The sequence below is a fragment of the Macrosteles quadrilineatus genome, unplaced genomic scaffold (assembly GCF_028750875.1).
Source record: "Macrosteles quadrilineatus isolate MER2022 unplaced genomic scaffold, UCM_ALF_1.0 Scaffold_3__2_contigs__length_128488019, whole genome shotgun sequence".
Lineage (NCBI taxonomy): Eukaryota > Metazoa > Arthropoda > Insecta > Hemiptera > Cicadellidae > Macrosteles > Macrosteles quadrilineatus.
Genome location: NW_026542596.1, coordinates 87,762,562 through 87,783,397, shown reverse-complemented (window position 1 = coordinate 87,783,397; position 20,836 = coordinate 87,762,562). Strand labels below are relative to the sequence as shown.

Below are 20,836 nucleotides of genomic sequence, written 5' to 3'. Positions count from 1 at the left end.
TACTAAGCTATCAATATTTTACTCAAAAACACACTTTATTAGTTTCCTTGTAGCAGCAAACCTAGGTACTCGTTAAACCTAATGTTATTAAAATATATTTAACTGAAAATCAATTCAGACAAATGGAAATTCGCTTAGTCGGCAGGTTTGCTGCGGCGGGGGTATTTTAAGTAATAAAATTAAAATTGAACCACGGCACTGCGTTATACACTGTGGAAAGATGCGGAGAAAAGTAAATGGAAATCACAGACGTCAACTGTCAGATCTCTTCTCTTGAGGGGACACAATTATTGCAACGATACGGTATTGAGCCATAAGGCCTCGGTTGTGTAGTTGTTTCGGAAGGTGCCGGGTTCGAATCCCACTGATAGTACTAACTTTTTGTCTAAAATATTTTCATTATCAGCGAGTTTGGTTGGTTTGGTTAGGTTACGACAGTTTAATTTTATAATTCAAAAATTTTAAGTTTAATTTTATAATTAACTAATACAGTAGTAAAATAAAAAAATACGCGCTGTGCTCTATACTACAGCGCTGTTCACAGAGGAATTTTGAACTAAACTATGATGTCATCGTTGCCTCATTTATACTTCCCAAGTAAGTCAGACCCTTAATTATCGTCTAAAAATATTTTATCAAACCCCAAAGTGATTATATTTTAAATATCTAGTAAACTGTGAGATTATACATTTTCTTTGTAGTTTTTTTTTTATTATTTTACGAGTTAGAACGTCTAGGCTCCAAGGACTCTTAAAAGGTTTTAATAGATGTTCCAAAACTATTTTTATGTTATAGTACTAGAACAAAATTGTAATACTCAAAACTATCTTTAAGTGAATAATACGGAGTGTCGCTTTAGAGTATGAGTATACACAAGAATTACTTTTAATGCTATGCATTTTACCATTTAGAGCCCATCCCTCTATCTAAATCTGTAGTATCTGGGACCAAATCTGTTGATAAGCTATCGCAATATTTATCAAGGCTATTTATTTTAAATAATTACACAACTTCCGTTAGTACAGCACAAAATTGTACTTCTCAACAAGAAGAGAAGAGTTATTTCTCAGAATTGGTAGGCATCAAAAGAAAAGAAGCTTAAGAAGAAAAGAACAATTAAGTTTTTCAAGACGAAGACGTTAAACTGTAAAGTGTGATTAATTAATGTCTGAAACAAACTTCGCTTGAACCAATGACGTTGATGGGAGACCATTTGGTTTATTTGTCAGCCATCTAAACTCTTACTAAGGGATACAATCCCCTGTTCTGTTAGAATGGAAGAAATGTTATTCCCTTTTGGTTCCAGCATGGCATGGTAAGCTATATCCATTAACTTACCTTATTTAACTTACCTTATTTAACTTACCTTTAACTTACCTTTAGCTTGCCTTTATTTAACCTTTTCTCTGGTCCTTCAGGGTCTGAAAGGGCGTATGTTCACAGTGTTCAAATTTGAACAATATATCACGAGCGTCTGCATGAAGTTATATCAGTTAACCATACAAGTACACGAATACATGTTAAACCATAGTCTTATGAAATATATATCTAGTTCTTTCGTAAGCGTAAGTTCCAACCCTTGGTCATTTTATAATCCAAAGTCTACTTCTTGTTTTAATTGACAATTTTATCGGCACCTGAGTTAGAATCGATCTCAATTGAGAAAAAAAATGAGTCACCTTCATATATTAAGCCAAGAACTATACACAATACAGAAAATAAATAATTAATTTACGTTGTAAAACATTTTAAAAACGTGCAAATGAATTTGTAAAAAATAGTCCTAGCTGCAACAATGATAAGTAACGCAAACAAAAGTTCAAAGTGTTTTATGAAAACTTTTACCAAAATGTTATCAATATATTAATTTGAAACTGTTTTTCTTCAGCTAATTTGAGAGAACGGCTGGGTGTAGAAACTTGGTAGTGGTCTCTAAAGAAAGGTCTTGGTCTGTAGATGAGCCATCAAAAGAGAAACGTGGTAAATTCCCTTGGGGCTCTGCCCCAATGGCCTTTAAATTCCCATCCCATGTATGTATTCTTATGGAGGAAAACGGGGTTTTGTCACAGCTAATTACATAGAACGGCTGGGCGTAGAAACTTGGTAGGGGTCTCTAAAGAAAGGTCTTAGTCTGTAGATGTGCCATCAAAAGAGAAACAAGGTAAATTCCCTTGGGGCTCTGCCCCAGAGGCCTTTAAAGTTCCCTCTTCAGATTTGTTTACATTACGACCATATGCATACATTTACATTACTTTTGAATGAAACAGCTGTTAATATTTAAATTGTCATTTACTAAATTTGTCAAAATGAAGTAGCCTATTTGCAATGGTTTTTTTCTGATTTTAAAATCGATTTTCTTCTGAATCGTGCCATGTTTTGCAATATAACCAATTCAGTGGAAAATCCTAATATCACAGTAACTCTTAAAATTATTTCTTTTGGAGTTAACTTAAATCTATTGTATGGGTTGGTTTCTGCCTTTTTTACCACTTCTTGGAGATTGCACGTAGACGATATTCTTTGGCGTATTGCATCTGTAGTAGACGATACTTGGTTGGTGTAATTTTTAAAATTACAATGGAAAACAGTTAAAAATACTGGACAATTTGATATACTAAAAATAAAACTGAATTAACACTGGGCTACATTTCTTGAGCAATAATTAAAAGAGCCGATTTGCAAACAATGAAAACAGGAAAGTCATAGAACACAACCAAGTACAGTAGAAGAAATAGAAATAATGTTTTTTTTTTAATTTATAATCGTTATTATAGACAACCTAATGCGGGAAAATTTTAGTTGGGAAAATTTGTAGAAAACACTAAAAAACAAGGTCAGCTTTTGAAAAAAGATAAGATATTTACAAAAAATGTTGATTATATCTAACTGCTGTGTACATCTTGAGTATTTCCATAATCTTTGAGTCGACTCTTATAAAGTCATCGGAAATTACGACTGTTATTTGTTTTAAAATAACGCCTGTAATGCTTTGCAATTGCTCGAATTCGAGCAACAGGTACACTAGTTTTATAATTAAATTATAGTTTTCCACAAAACCATTCTAATATCAACAATTACGTGCTGCACTCACCAACCTTAAAAGATGTATACGTTATTAGTCCAACTGCGTTTTATACTAAACAAGAACTAGTTTAGAAGCAAAATAGTTGATCGGAAAAGACATCTTTGGTCGAGACATTGCGGCAGACACAGCAGATGAGTTTTTAATGCTGCGTAACGCTAAAGTGATGACGCAACTTAGGAACTACCCTACTTTATACTCCTCATTTACCCTTGGGACACATTTGTGTTTGCAGTTTTAAGTGTCACTTTCGAAGTCAATATTGGGTGACTGAATTGGTTAAAACAGAAATCAATCGGATTTTTGAATTCCATACGGAATATCGTATAATTTGACTCACTTTTACTAACTTGCATTTGTATTTAATTATTAATTATTGTTCTTTTGACTTTCCATGGTGTATTAGGCTATTTTTCAAAAGGACCAATCTTCAAACATTAAGTATAAGTAATGTAATCATAGAGATTCATGGGATATTTTTCTGTCAAGACCTGAATAAAGTTTGGGTAATTGGAGGATTCACAATTGTAAACATACATATTATGTAATTGAACTATTACAAGTTGACGAATTACCCAGTCTATTATGGTTATTTATTTGGAAAATGCAAAAATATCCATGGAATTCGACAATTTAGTTATTGTTTTTAATTTAAAAGAATTATTTAATTTAGTTATTATTTTTTTAGTTGTAAGACATTTAAGTTAAAATAAACACAACTTTCATGACAGTTAAAATACATGGTTTTTCATACAGGGTGTTTATCGAAACCCAAATTACAAGTACCAGTATATTTTTAAGGCCAAACAAGCTCATAAGTTACTGTTGGTAGCACTGTATCCTTTACTTCATTGCCGATCAGCTGGTGTGCATTGTTGCATTGTTTTCACACGGTTTGGCATTAACATTGATGTATAATACTATCTGGGGAGTACACAAAACGTTCTAGAGATTCGGGTACACCCAATCAATGATTTGATTTGATTTGTATAATATGTGAAATACACGAAAAGTTAAATTACACTAATATTACCCTCATATAAAACGCTGGCTGTTCCAAGTTATTATGCCATTAAAAGTTGCTGAATTGCTTTCCTCAAAGTTATAACTTCATTCCTGCGCAAGAGGTTTTATCACTCTAATAAGAGTTAAGATTGAGGACAAATAAACCTAATGGTCTCCCATCAACAGTATTGGTGGCAGCGAAGTCTGCTTGCGACATAAATTAATTAAACTGTAGAAAATTTCACTTGCAAGTTTTAAGATGTATAACTGGCCATGTTTTTGAAAGCTTAAGGGAAGGTTGCTTAGGGATAGTAACTAGATTAAAAAGTATCGACAATATATTGTGATTAATATATTCATCAAATATTTCTTGCAACTTCAATTATTTAAGAAAATTAAACACACACAAAAAAGTATATACAAAAAAGAAAGTTGCTTTGAAACGAGTTTTACCAATCACTAATCTTTTTAAGTCAACTCGGTTCCGGTTTATCCTGAATAAAGAAGAAGATATAGCTTTTTGATGATTCAAAACTGGGCCTAGCGGTTCACGATCTTTGGACATTTAATAAATGATCCTAGCCATTATCACACAGCTGAGTTTACCTTGCTATCCATATATAAATCCCAAAGTACCCATGAACTTTTGCAAAAACTATAAGTCACACCCCCATAAACCATATATGTAATTAAAATGTTCGTCATGACGAGAAACCCTGCGTAAAAATATCCATTATTTCATAGCTTGCCCTTTAAGGTCGTAATTCCATTCCAAGGGAACTTTCATAGACATACTGTACACAAGCAGTTGTACAGCTTTATGTATAGCTTTTAAAATACTGTAATAGTTATCGAAATAGTCCATTGTTTAATTGAACTATTGATTTGAAATTAACGTTCTCTTATAAGGTAAAGAGATAAAGTCTTTAAACAATCAACTGAGGGCTCTCTCAACTCACAGAAATGTCATGATCACGTCATGTTTTTTAATACAAAATATTTTATATTTTAGCATTTTATCTGCATATATTATTATAACTAAAACTATTCATTTGTTTAACAATGATAACAATGATAAGTTGAGTCCTCTATTGGAAATAGTGCAAAGTATACAAGTGGTATTTATTCTGACAATGATATAAGAAAACAACTGTGATTCAATTGTAGTAGTGTTTTGAACCTAAATTCTTAAAACCAAAATACCCAAACACGGTATGACAAGTATTCAACACCAGCGAGATCATTTTTGTAAAACAAATGCGATGGTAAGAGACTTTTATAAAAATAACTAGCTAATGTACCCGTGCTTCGCAACTGGAAGATGTACTATACCACCTAACCCAAACACTTTTTAAGTAATTCGAATTTATAAACAAAAAGCCACCAAATTTACACAAAACGGTATTAACCTGCATTCTAACTGTCCTACTGTTTACATTAAAATATATCTATTACATAATTTTCATAGCTTACGGTTATAGAACCTTTCTTTATTTTCATAATCAATGCCTAATAAACCTACCATAAAGTTCTGTTGTGTAAAATATTTTAATTATTTGTTTAGATCAGTTGTCTGAAATTGTGAAATAAGCATTTAGCAGTTCTGACTGTTGAAATGTCAACGCAAACGTAAACAAAGATGGTAAATTTGCTCATGCTTCCATGGAGACCAATTAATATTTACTTTTGAAAAGCTCACCTCAAAACTTTGCACATCCAAGGGAGGTAGTCCGAGAGGAACTCAGGGAAGTGAATAGGCCTATGACATTCCTAGATATGTAGACCATCTTTATGCTTAATTTGGGCTGTATCAGTTTATTATTTTAGTCGTGACAGCCAGACAGACAAACACCACCTCAATTTTATAATGGTATAGAAGTCAATACTAACTATTTAAATTTATCGCCAATTATATTCTTAAAAAGGGTTCTTGAGACATTATAAACATTAGGCCTACTTTAGGTTAGGCTTAGATGTATATTTAACTTAGGTAAAAATAATTAATTCATTTGATTTTTTAACCACTATGCTTCATTTACAAATAATTTAAATTAAAATTTTCAAACTCATTGATATTCTTTATTTTTTATTCATATAACGCATTTTTAAATATGTAAACCAAACATTTTCCTCTATTATCTTTAAAGAGTAATGTTTATGGTTTTATACTATCAACATTGTATACTGAACACGTATGCTCGCGTTAACACCTAGTATCCCAATCACTTTGAGCCAATGATTGGTCTACAGGGAAGTCAATATTGGCAGATGACAATTATTGGACCATTATCATACCTTTGTACATCAGAGGTAGTCTGGTCAAAGGTGTAAGCACAATCAAGAAAAGTTAACAGCCAATAATTAAGTAATCAATCCCTCGAGAAAATATAATTTATGTTTATTTATAACAAAATGCTTAACTTATAATATTTACTTGTTTTTGGCTGGAAACGTTTCATTTGACCCCAAAGACGTGATGAGTCTTAAGATAAAACTTCAATTTGAATTTTCAACATTTAGGCTTGATTTATCAATATAAGCTTTTTTTTTTTACATGCTATCTTATTACAATTTGTTACCGTTTTAAGATTTTAAAAAGCACTTTCATAATCCGTTACAATATTATAACAAACTACTGATTTTTTTAATTTTTAACACATCTTTTGATTATGTTGTTGCAAAATGAAACATTTAGAAATAGCCTAATAAGAATTCTGAATTTTCAGTCTTTGGATCAGCCTTAAAAATCGTGTTTTATTTCAAACAGACCAAAAGTTCCAATCGGCATAACATAAAATGAACACTTCAAGTAGGAAAATATTGGATGTTTCCGTTAATTACATTAGTTATATAATAAATTCATTATATTAAAGATCCTATTACGAAAACCATACTTTTATTCCATATAGCTTGCAACAGATAATCGGAATCAGGGAAATCAGATATGTATTATAAATATTTCTAATTTTGTTTAAAATATTAACTGAAGTAAAGCCCAACATTTAAATGATGTTAACTATCACATTTATTAACACAATCATAAATAATCAGGAATACTAAATCAGGAACTAAATCAAGATGAGTCGGTGGCCCAGTTGGTACCAAGATGTACTTTAAAACTAAGGTAGCTTAAATTATAACAGCTCACCCGTTTTTTCACTAAGAATTATGGCAGAAATAATCTAATAATTTCAAACCATTGAGAAATCAATACACATTTCAATCAGGAGGCATTCAACGTTAACAAGGCCATAGCGTTACGGATTATTCCTTTTATAAAATCAGAACATAGTGAAATAATTTACTTAAGTATCGCCATTATTACCATTGTATGAGGGTGGCACTACTGAGGCTCAATAAATGTGTGAACCTCCTTCGCTCCTCAACAGTGTAGCGTAGTCAGGTGTCTTATCAAGAAGCAAAATGCAGCTCGGAAATTAAACGCATCAATTTTCTGAACAGAATCTTCTCTCTTTGGCTTTTTGATTTTAGGCTGCATAGATGTGTACAAAAGCTCGTGCATTAAAGCGAAATAGTTAGTTAAAAGATTTAACGATTTAAAATAACTAGTTTGTTCAATATTTGTAGTTTTAATGCAGTCAAATATAGAAATTTTTAGTATATTATTCTTATATTACTTAGGCCTATATTGGTTATTTTTATTTATTTACACAACCTTAAATAGGAGTGACTTAAAATCTAATAAGATGGTTGTAATGACGACAAAATCTAAAGAAAATAAACAGGTTGAATAGAATTTATTTCTAATATTTTTTGTCTACTCATAGGTTAATATAAAACGAATAACATGATTTTTCTGATATCATAATAGAGACATCTAGAGTTTAACATGGTTTAACTCAACTAACTATTGACATTTATCAGGAGAAACCGGACAAATTGTTACAAATTTATACTACGGTTTGATATAACTCAATTAGATTCCAATTTAGATGTCGTCCATGATAGTGAGATATAGTAGTTATGAGATCTGAATTTCTAACCTAATTTTAAGTGTTCAAATGTCTATCTGATATTTTGAAAGTTGATTGTGATGGATAAAAATATTCTTAAAACAAAATACACACATTAAGATGCATTTTAAACGTTCTAACAATAGGGAAAATCATACCTTTCCTAGAATCTCTTGAAAGAAAACCAAACCAAGCCATTAGAGCAGAGCCAAATGGGCATATACGGTTAATTTAATTATGTCTATGATGGATTTAAATGTGTGCATTATTTAAATAAGTATATGATGCATTTAATTATGTGATTACTATTTTGGTTATGTCACTAACCTCAACTCTACAAATTAACACTATTTTATAGAAACAAACTTAGGTACACTAATTCGGAAAAAATCGAACTAAAAAAAACAACTATAATACACGTTTATTTATTTTATACTCATTTATTGTCAATTTAGTTAGTCTTCAAAATAAATCAATGTGTGTAGAACCCACAAAGTCGAAGAATGAAAACACATAAGTTGTATAGTCAGCTGAGAGTCGATGGGTCGGCGCCGGAACACCCTGTACTAAGAGCTGGAGCTGTTTCTGTCTTCCACTCGATAAAGTAATTGTGCCAACACTTTAGACAATGAGTGCTGTCTACAACAAAGAGTAGTAATTTAACTGATTGTAATTGACCTAAATTGTTTTATTTAAAGGAAAGATGTTCAAAATATTGAATTAGAAAACCATTACAACAATGCAATTGATATGGTTTAAAAACAAACTCGACTAGCAGTTTTATAATTATATAATCTTATGTAAAATTTAGGTTGTAATAAAGTGCAAAATGGATCAGAAATGACATAGATAGTGCTAAGTTTAGCACAAATTAAACTCGTAATGGATTATAAGCGGAATGAATATGCTGTAAAGTAATTTAACGAATTATTTTGGTACTTATTATAGAAAAGTGTTCTAATCTTTAGGGTTGGACGTAGTTTAAATCCTTGTTAAAAAAAGCTTTTAATATAAATGCAATGTACTAAACAGTAAAAGTTGTAACACTAAGGTAATAAAAATAAACATTTTCAACATAGGTTAATATAATTAGGTAAATGGTTAAGAGTAAAAAAACAATAGGATTAGCAGCAAACATTTGAGATTAAAAGATTTATGTTGTTAGAAAGCATTTAAAATGGAATTTCTGTGTGTAATAAACATGAACAATCGTAACTGTACTACTTTTACAATTGTTTATAACTCAAAAAAATGATATCGATGTAAGTGTCATATTATCCGAAGATGTGCATTGTACGTAGTTGTGTATTGAATGTGCAAAATTTTAATATATTTTCTAGTATTTCAGTAGTAAAAAATCCCAAGGTTTAACACAATGAATACAAAACAACCAAAGATTTAATATGCATTAAGTACACTTGCTTGGCAGCTGACCCATTCCATCAATTAAAACTCAAAGTTCAACCACGGTTTGAGTTTTGGTATCCTAAAGTATGCCTTTTTCAATAAAGTTATATGAAGATATAGGCAATAAGAATGTTAGATTTAAGTAAGAGCTCCAATAAAAGCTGTAGTTGGCATGGCCAGCTGGGCCAACTCAATGTATTGGATATAAAGTCTCAATGTCAAGAGTGTTGGACAAATAACAGTTTATCTGGCCAGCTAGTTACATACAACAGCTGATATTTATGTTCTTGCCCATTCTTTAAACAACGAACAGCTTTAAAAGAACATTTTTATTTCCATTAAGAAATTTGTAATGGTGTTTTATTGGATGCAAAATAAATATTTAAATGTTCAAATTTATACGAGTATTTTACCCTCAAAATCTCATGAACAAATAATTTACGTTTTCATGTATTTACTTATAAATATTTGAATATACAGGGTGTCCCGAAAATCTCTACCATAGTTTTAGGGCTTTGCTCCTGAGTTAGAAATATGTCTAAATAACATATTTAAATTGTCCGGAAGTCCTTAGTCACTCACACAGCCGCCATTTTTTCAATTATTATTTTTTCTAAATAATAGTTAAACATACGAAATTGAAACTTTGCACAAACATGTATGAAAACTAAACAAAGCTATCAAAAACTTATGACAATTTTTCAAATTCACAAAACAAAATGGCGGCCACTAAAAGTTTGTAAAATAATAATAAAAAAATAATAAAAAATAAATAATTAAATAAAACCTAAATGACAAAAAAAACCGTTGTTTTGTTTTTTTTACATTCGTGATGGAAAATGTCCGCAATAAACCTTTGAACAACATTAACTCACCATCACCAACAATGAACTTCAAACAAAGTATATAATGTTGGTTATCAAATAAAAAGTAAACATAAACATAGAATTCTGATGTAAACGGCGTATAGTAAATTACTGATCGACTATAGTACATTATTCAATCACATAAAAATACAGTATATATTAAGTATGAGTTAAACACTCTTATTATGGTTATAGATAAACATTTCAAAGTAAAGTTGAATAACAAAATAAACTTAATATTCAGAAATCAATATTTTTAAAGGGTTATTTTATATAGCTTAGACTTCGGAAAAAACCCAGGAAGACAAACGCATCTCCTCCGTGACAAACAAAATTTGTGTAAAAGAAGAGAAAAACAAAATTGTATCAAAATCGCACGTAGAATATGATTGTAGAATTGTTGTGTTCTCTTCCAACTCGGGTCTCGACAAGTTGTCACGCGCAGACGGGCTGTCATTTCACTGACATTGACAATGTCATATCGACGAGTTCTTGAACAATGGTAGGGCTAAACAATGTTTTGCTTTCGCCAGATAATACGTATTTTCCATAAAACTTTGTTTGAAAAATTGTATATCTCTGTAAATTTTAAACAAAATACTTCCCACATACTACAATGCATTTGTGTTCACACGGTATTAAACCTAAGTATGATAATTGGTAGGATTAAAAATTTAACTTGTTGGTAAATTAAAAAACTTAGAAACTCTTGCAAACGGAGACACACTTAAGAGTATTATGGTCAACGTCTCCTAAATACTCAATAAAAAAAGTCTAAACAATTTTTTTATAATAACAAGTGTCAAAAATCTTTTCTTCAGACAATCATTTAAAGGTCTTTGCTCGTGCTTCACACAGGGTTTCAACCTCAAAATAAAACATTTTTGCTATTGAGTAACTTAAATGAAAACAAAAAATGTATCCAGGTGCTTTGACTAAAAAACATATTCTAGTTCTTATATCCTATTTTCTTGAAGTAGAATCATAACGTACATGTAATGAAAAAAATGGATTTTTATCGAATGTCATTAAAATTGTAAACATTATAAAATTCACTGTATTGTCATGGAGAGCAATCAAAAAGGTCTGTAAAAATGTAACCGGGATTTTCTACGATAACTATGTACGGATAGGCTACCTACCTTCGTTGTTAAACTTCAACTTAAAAATTATTGTTCCCGTTGGAAGGAATGAAAAGAACGGAATGGAAAGACAGAAACAGGTAAACACTTCTTTAATTTGTGCAATCGCAGTGATATAGTATATTTCACTACAGTACTACAAAAAAATTTAGACAAAAGTTACCCATTTCATGGCGAGAAAGTTTTTTTTTATGTGAGTCGAAGACGAAGAAGTAATGTTTATGTAGCGAAAGTAATGTTTATGTAGCGAAAGTAATGTTTATGTTAGGAAAAGTCTGCTGATCACTATTATTTTTGGTGTATGGGAATTTGCGATTTTCGAAGATCTTAGCTCTATGGAACTGGGCTATTTTCGAATACAAAGTGATGAAAAATTATTTGTTAAAAATATAACAATGGTTTTGGCAATTTTAACGTGAAATTCATGTTAAATAAAAGTGCTGAGCTCAGTTTGGTGGTTGGTGTTTAAAAGTGTGAAACAGAGGAAAGAGGTCTGAACAGTCAACAAGTGGAAGTGACTAACACAGTTCGCCACTTAGAGCAGAGTGGCCTTCAGATGTTCGATTTAATTGTTACTTTTGTCAATCTCCTGTACCAACCTGCTCCCCATACAGCAAGTTGATGTGTCTCTTGATTTTTGTAAACTTTGTATTTTATTTTTTCTGTTTTTGTGTAAAGGATAAATAGGATAAGAAAATGCAATACTCACAACAAAATGGTAAAACATTTTATACAATATATTATACTAATGTTTAAATAATCTTGCATATTAAGAGAAAGATTTCTGAAAATCGTCAAACAGTAAAATACGTTAGATAGCTGTACAGTGTACATTAGCAAGGAATTGAAGAAGATTTATGTATTTCTTGTTGCAGTGAACCTACAGACATACGGGAAAACCAGCAGCTTACAATAGTTATTTGTTTAACTAGTGGGCGAAGTGGAAATTTGCTGCACACGAGAGAAATGTTTCCGCATGAGCCGTAGACGAGTGTGGAAAGTTTATCGAGTGCAGCAAAGGCAGTTTGCACTTGCGTTACACATTATATTTTTCCTACAGTTACTATAAAGCATATAACAAATTATTCTTTCCAACACTGCACAACACGTGTCTAGGTTAAGGTTAGATCCACGAATACTAGGAAAATACCGGTACGAATCATAAACACAAAATGGCGTTGTTGGCCCGAATCCTATACTAATAGCATTGAACATTTTGGTAGTTCATTTAAGCAATGTGAAATAATGTTTATTTTTGTGCCGAAATATTTGTGTAACTAGATTATATTTTTCCTACAGTCACTATAAAGCATATAAATAATTAGTCTTTCAAACACACTATACAACACGTTTTTAGGTTCAGCTGGCAACACAAGTGGTGCCCTAGAGAAAGTAGTACCCGCGGTCCGTATCACTCCGCTATTTTTCCTCGGCAAGAAATGTGCTCCGCGTTTTGAGAATATAGTTCCGTATGTTTTTGTAATTTGAAGTTGTTTCCGCGCCTAAAAAATGATTTAAAGGTATTTTCTTGTTTATTAAGATCGTAGGAATGTTTTAAAAACGTTTAAAAGAAAAGTCCAGAAAGTTCAGAAATACCGAAACTATAAACACGAAATGACAGGTTAAATCATAGTTATAATAGTCAATCAGCTGCTCATAGTATTACACTTATCTTTAAGTGTTGCCAACCTATTTCCAAGCGTACACGGATTACGTGCATAATAGAACAACGCTGTTTTGTGTTGTTTCGTTGGAATCCTGATGTGCGGTAAATTATAAACCGTACGACAAAGAAAAACCGTACGGCAAAGTATAAATATGCAGCAATTATCAGCCTTCTGTACTATAAACAGTACAAGGAAGCCAACTTTGTCGGGTGACTGTAGGAAAACGTCATTTGTTTAGGTTTTTGGTAATAAGGTAATAAGGTAATCCATACCGGTATTTTTCTAGTATTCGTGGTTGAATCCAAACATTGAACGAAATGGGAAACGCTGCACCAGCTGATCGTAGTCGTATTATCTTTAAGTGTTGCCAACTTATTTTTAAGAGTACACGTATCACGCGCCTAATAAAAGCACAATGTGTTTTGGTGTTTTGTTGGAATACTGGTGTGCGGCAAAAAAAGAATGTGACAAAAGTAAGTAAATGCAGCAATTAGCAACTTTCTGAACTATAATCAGTGCAAGGAAGCCCAATTTGTCAGGTGACTGTAGGAAAAATAAATTGATTCATAAATGGTTATTAAAATATTCGTCCTAGATAATAGAAATTACTAGTTAAATTACAACAAATAAATTGTTTAATACATGCCAACATCAGAAGGAAATACTTTCGAGAAGTGTTGTGTTTTTCGTTTAATCCACTCATAGGTATCCTAAATAAGTTTTTGTAACATGCAAAACAGTCAGACAATAAGCACTTAAGCATTACCAACGTAATCAGCAAAGTATAAAAGCGTATTGAAAGCTCAAAACAATCTAATGTTTTACCGTATCGAAAAAAGTCACACCAAATTGCATTCCATGCATCATTTAGCAAACTGAGTTTAAAACCACGATGTGATAAGGGAATCGAAATGGCATTGAAGAGGTCAATTGCTTGTGACAAGCCGATAACACTTTAAAGGTCATTGACTCACAAGGTCAAATATATCTAAAATGACACGCTACTTTCAAATATTGCCTTAAGTTTAGTAACATTGATGTATTTACTTTACACTTTATAGAGAACCAATTTCTATGAGATAAGTTTATTTATTTACAGCAATTTCCGATGAAACCCATTGTATACATACATTTATAAGGCGAACCTCCTTCCTTGAAGACATAAGTGATAAGTAAACGTGAGTACATAAAAAATGGCCTTTGAGTTACTTTTTTGTTATATTCTTAATTACGTTTTAAATGGAAAATGGAGAGAAGTGGGAAATAATTGAGAGATTTTACGTTTAAAATAATTCCTGTTTATCGTATTAATTATTTTTGATTTATGACGGATAAAGTGTAACAACTATTCAATGATTTTTTTAAAGAGTCAAAAAACAACAACGGTAAAATATAGGAATAATATGTCAAAACCTCTAAAAAAACAAAAATTTTGTGTCTTGCCAGCACTTTAATTATTAGAAGTACCTGTTTTTTCCTTTCTTTTTTAGCTATACATTTTAAAACTTATTTCTTATTACTTTCTTACTTCTTATTACATTATATTTTGTAAAAGTGGTCTATTCTATACGAAATAAAGGATATTTTGATTTGATTTGATGTTTGAGACGTTGGTCTTGTATGTAAATGTGTGTGTTGTATGTAAATATGCCATCCTAGAAAAATATTTCCATTGCATTCTAGCTTATTCTAGGTAAATATTTTCAGTAAAAAGTAAAAAAGAATCTGATATCTACAAAAGTGAAATGCTAAAGGTATTACAAGGGCCGACCATATTGGGAGGATCGATGAAGAATTAATTTTCCACTTGAATGAAGAGTTCTCAACCGAGCGATCTCACACGGGAGTCAATGGCAGCAATGCGTAGTCATCATTCACTCTACTACGTGGTCCTCTCTTGGTTGGCGACTTCTCTACTACATAGTTCAAGTATAGTTGGCATACGTTTGATTGTGCCTCCGCTAACAAAAGACAACGTATCTTTGGTGTTTGGTAACGTAGCACTGGCCGGCATATTGCCATAGTAATAACAGTGATAACAATATCATTGCGCAGAAGCTTCATTATGCATCAGTGCAACAGCTGTTGCGGTAGGCCTGGATTGCGGTGTTGCCGCTTTTGTCTCCCCGCGGCTTTTTGTAGAGAAGGCCACTGTTGTAAGAATATGAAGAAAACTGTAAATAAAAACACTTCCATGTTATTCTTTTGAAAAATAAGTAAACTTTTGTAGTATGCTTGTTTATGAATATATTTAGATCAAATTTGGAAAATGTATCTATTTAATACTGAAACTAAAACGTTTCACTAAATAACAAAGACTATTTCCCTCCATGTAGCAGAAAAAAAAACTATGTACTGTACTCGTTGTTAAATGTTAATAAAATAGGGAATAAATCTGAAATTTTTAATGAGATATTTTGGTGAAAATAAAATCAATAGGAAATAATTCTATTATTCTGCAGGTTTGCTGCGGGCGTATCTTTATGTAAGCCCTTGCATTTTCAAATAATATTACCGATTTAATATTTAAAATACCAGAAAGTGCTTACTTCACACTTAAATACTTTTGAATTTGATTTACATTGAATATCACCAAATTAAATTAAAACATTCTAACTAGCAACAAAATTTACAAATAATGATACTAAATCATTTGTAATTTAGGCTTTGTACCAACAAAACCCCATTAAAGTAGCAGAGCAGCCAACAAAACCTTACAAAGCTGACCAAAACCAAAAACAAATAGGTTTAACTTGTTCAACCTTTTAAGGAAATCCAATAATGGCCGTTTGTTCCTAATTTCTCCTCGTTTAAGGTAAAATGTCCGAAAAAAGGGATAACCTTCTTTAAAATGTTAATGTTTTTAAGATCCTTGAAATGGTCGAAACAATCAATGAAAATCTCCTTCAATCGAAATGGATATATCTCGCAAACTTCAGTGTACATTTTACTAGTAAATTTCAAAAATAGCGATTAGTTTATACAACTACTCAAGAATTACAGCCTCCGTGGCGCAATCGGCTAGCGCGTTCGGCTGTTAACCGAAAGGTTGGTGGTTCGAATCCACCCGGGGGCGATATTTTTTTCAGCTACTGTATTTAGTTAAGATTTTTTCAAAAAGCTATACTGTAATGCTGATGCGAAATCACATAGGCCCATTTGTATCTTTGGAATGAAAATTCTAAAATAGAGAAAAAGTTTGAAATCCTAACAATTGAAAGGTTAAAAATTATACTGTTACTTGAGCTATTAGGACTAAATTTACCAAATTTTACGGCAAATACAGGATGTCCTGTAAGTAAACAGCCAAACTCTGGGAAATCGTTCTATGGGTTAAAATAAAGAGAAAATCATTAATAACATTTGTTCCGCCAATTTGTTTGTTTTCACAAAAAAATTTTTATCTTTGAAGATTTTCAACCAATGATTATAAAACTTGGTATGTATGTAGTAAAACAGACCCACGTCAAAAAAAATTATCTTAATCCAATTAAAAAAAATTTAAAATGGCGGCCATTTTAATGTTTTAAATATAAATTGCAAAGAAATGGCTAATTTTATAAAAAAAGGTCAATAAAAATTGCCTATCAAATTACGTCAAGTCGAAAAAATCTAATAAAAAATTAATGAAATATCATGATTTTTAGTTGTAAAATGATGTTGAACAAAGCAAAGCTACCTTAACCTAATAAAGCTTTGCCTTATTTTACAACTAAAAATCGTGATATTTAATTTATATTGTATTCGATCTTTTTGAACCTGGTGTTGTTTGACAATTGGCAATTTTAAATGTTAACAAAAGTTTTCCAAGCAATTTTTAAAGAATTATCAATTTTTTAAAATTTTAACTTTTAAAATCATAATGGTCACCATTTTGTAATTTGTAATTGGATTAAGATAATTTGTTTTCTGACGTGGGTCTGTTTTACTTTAACGTTGTATAGTACAACCTAGTCAATGGTACAACCTTGTTGTATGTTGTATGTATAGAGGCCTACATACCAAGTTTTATAATGATTGGTTGAAAAACTTCAAAGATAAAAACTTTTATATGAAAAAACAAAATAGGCGTGGATATCTGGTAAATGAAGTGATTTTGGAAAAAAATGTTATTCTTGATTTTCTCTTTATTTTGACCCATTGAAAAATTTCCCGGAGTTTGGCTGTTTACTTACGGGACACTCTGTTTAATTTTGTATCGTAAAGAAATACCTACAATACGACGATATGATACGAAACTTTTCTTAAAATGTATTTTTTTGTTTAAGGTATAAAATGAATCGCCCCCGGTCGGAATTGAACCACCAACCTTTCGGTTAACAGCCGATTGCGCCACGGAGGCTTCGAAACTAATCGACAAAAATAATTATTAGGCCTATTATTTTCCAAAAACGTTTCAGCCATATTTTGGAACTATATATATTATTAAATTAATAAGATCTACCAGATGATCATGATACTGGTTACATAAATGACAATCGTAGTAAAACCCAGCAACCAAAAATGTTTCAATGCAATTTGTATTACTAAACTTTCAATTCTATATTAGTCCTAAGACCATAAGCAGTATTACAGTTATAGAGCGCAAGCTTTAGGTAAAAATGGCAAAAAAATACTTAAGGATAATGTAGTCACCTAGCGTGCTAAACACCAGCTATCTCACATAAAGAAAGGTTCATAAAGAAGATATTAATGTCACAATACAATATCTTCTACATATAGGATCCATATGAACTTTACATTAGATACGCCAGACAACTGGGCCGCACCGCCAAGCTGGGGCCGCACAGTCTAGGCAATAAAACCCATTATACGGATGACTGCAACTCAAACAAAGCTTCACGAAATCAATAAAGATTTCTTCATTCTACGTTTAGCGTTGGTTCCAAAAGTTCTGGCTCAATTCAAAACCCAAGCACAAACTAATACGCTATTTTGGTTTTAGTTAAATGTGCAATAAAACCTCAAAATGATCATGGCTTACAGCTTAAAATATAGTCTCTTGTTAAACAAGATCTCTGGTACAGATAGTTTGAAATTAGGAGATTTTAGAAATAATTTACTGAAACACCAACGTTTGAGTCGCATTTCTTATGCGAAGATTTAACTCTTGTTACTTTACAAATTGGTTATGAATTAGTTGAATGAATGATTCTGGTGATAAATAGTAATTCGTTAAAACAACTACCGTAAGTAATCATAAACTAATTATTTTAGAAAACAAACACTCATTCGCCAGAGACAGGGTCTTAAACGATCAGCTGGTGTATTGTTGAGATGTCTGCTATTTTCGAAGTGCTCAGGTGGGAATCTTCATTTAACTTCTACGTAAACGACTATCAGCGGATTTATTCTCTGAGGAAAAACATAAAACCTCTACTGAGGAGGAAGTGCAGAGTTATAAAAGCTATAGAATTTAATACTGCACCTCATATTACTGAAATATTTAAACCATAAACTGCTTTAAGTTGAGTAATAGATGACAAGTTGAAAATATTATATAATTGTTATGAAACTATTCGTTAACAATAGTCAGGTGACTTATAAACGTTTTACTAAAGATTAAATATTGGTTAGATGTCAACCTACGACCGTTTTTAAAGTAGCCGTTTTAGTTCAGTTCTTAGAACTGAAAAGATAACAGCATAGTTTTACTCATAACAACACGGGTAATGGACCAATGAGGTTCAGGATTGAGAGAGAAGAAGTAAAATTGTAATGATTCGAACTTCAACTAATCAGCTGTACAGGTCAATTTAATTGTTGTTGAATGGTGCACTTAGTGTCAGGTACAATGTTTCATTGCATCACTGTCAGTGACAATGTGAGGCTATAAACGAAAACATAACCTCTCTTGGAAGTTATAAGTAGTGATTTTCAGTATTTAAAACACTCTGAGGTAAAGTAGTGTACGCAACTCACGTAAATAGTGTTAACAACATTCGTAGAAGTTTTTAAGGCAATCGCAAAAGCTCGTACCTTAAATTTTCTACTCGTGTTGTTAACACTATCTTTACGCAACCGTTGCGTAAACTACTATTGTTTTCAAGTCGGGATCTAAATTCTAGGGCCATCCTGTGTGAAAGTACGTAAAACGTGTCGAGATATTAAGACAACCCCAGCTTCAAGACAAATTTAACACAGAGAAGTAAAAAATAAAATAAAAATATTAAAACATCAGCTCTGGAATAAAGCAAAGTACTAAACGGAGTTAGGAGCACACAATCGACCTGCACAATATATTTACTTAAAATAAACTATAAGTTGTACAAAATACAGTAAACGAAAATAATATAAAAAGTACTCACAATAAACTGTAAAACAAGACAAAGAAAAAATAAATGTAATAACCCTAAAGACGTATCCTCCTCTGTACACCTAAGTAAAGTGTTAATAGTTACAGTAATATATTATATTACAGAATAACAAACTATTTAAGTTAAGAAAAATATAAATTAGTAAACAATTAAACATTTAATCTACGAGGTAATATTTAACTGACTCGCAAGACTACTGTTCTCTAGTATTGCAGGAAGGTTTAATGACGGAAGCATTCCTGGAAGTAATACTCTCCCAGTTGCATATTAATAACGTACTTCTCTCTTGAGGGGAGTCCTACTGTCTGCCTGGGGAAATTAAATGACAAGTTTTACCTTAAGTCTTGAAATTACCTGGAATAACAGCATCTGAAAATGTGTTTAGATAAAAAATGTAATTAGGGCAATGCAATTGTTACGTAGTATTGATATATTAGTGCTATTACATTATTGATTTAATTGAAGATTAAAGGTAGATAGATTAGAATTTTTGAAATAACTTTTAATAATTGCATAATGTTTTTTTGGGGGGTTGTGAGTTGAAAAACTAAAATCTCTTTGGAAGAATGTGTTCTTGATGTAGTTGATCAACTGCTATGTAAATAAATGCAATAAATCTGGAAAACTAGTCTTCGTAGCCCTCGGGGTTGGAGATTTGGAAGCTGTTACAAAAAAAAAAAAAAAAAAAAAAGAAACGGGACGGAAAAAAATATAAGTATTGTATAAAATGCTCTAAAATCTCTTTTGATGTTGATATAGGCATTTGATGATAATTGAACAGGAAATAACAGAAAACAGGAAATGGGAACGTGAAAGTCTTATTACAAAAATGTGCCCTAATACAATCCTAACGGAATATAATTTTACAGTAAAAATGTATCTATTGGCGACGCCTGTACATGAACAAATGAAATTCCTTTATTTTTTAAGGCAAAGTTAGGGCCACATGGCCATTTCTTACACTTAACCTGACGTGTCTCATATATTGACTGTTGAGTTTATAAAATATATTTAATAAAAACTTATTGGGTTTTGACATTTAGAGCATTTTCAAAAGTGCCAATATCTGTTACATTTCTTTTGAACCATTTTATAAAACAGGTAGGCTACTGAGTTTATTAATGTCTAAACGTTTTACGCGTGCCTTACGACTCTAGTTTCCATCATTTACAGTGATACAAATCATAGTGATATTTTGTAAGCAAGTCTTCTACGCCGATTTCAAACATAATAAAATATTAAACGAAAAAACAATTGTTAAATGATAATGAATTTACATGCTATGCATGGTTTAAATTGGAAATTTTAGGTTTCTTAATATTAAACCAATTGTATACAGAGGTGCGGGATTTATGTATAAATAAATTAAATCTTAC

At 31.4% G+C, this 20,836-nt stretch overlaps 1 non-coding gene across 1 annotated transcript; it reads left to right on the top strand.

The window, feature by feature from the left end:
- Positions 1-16,145: 16,145 nt before the first annotated feature.
- Positions 16,146-16,219, top strand: Trnan-guu (transfer RNA asparagine (anticodon GUU)). The gene has a single exon. It is a non-coding gene; the product is annotated as a tRNA-Asn (tRNA).
- The last annotated feature ends 4,617 nt before the right edge of the window (positions 16,220-20,836 follow it).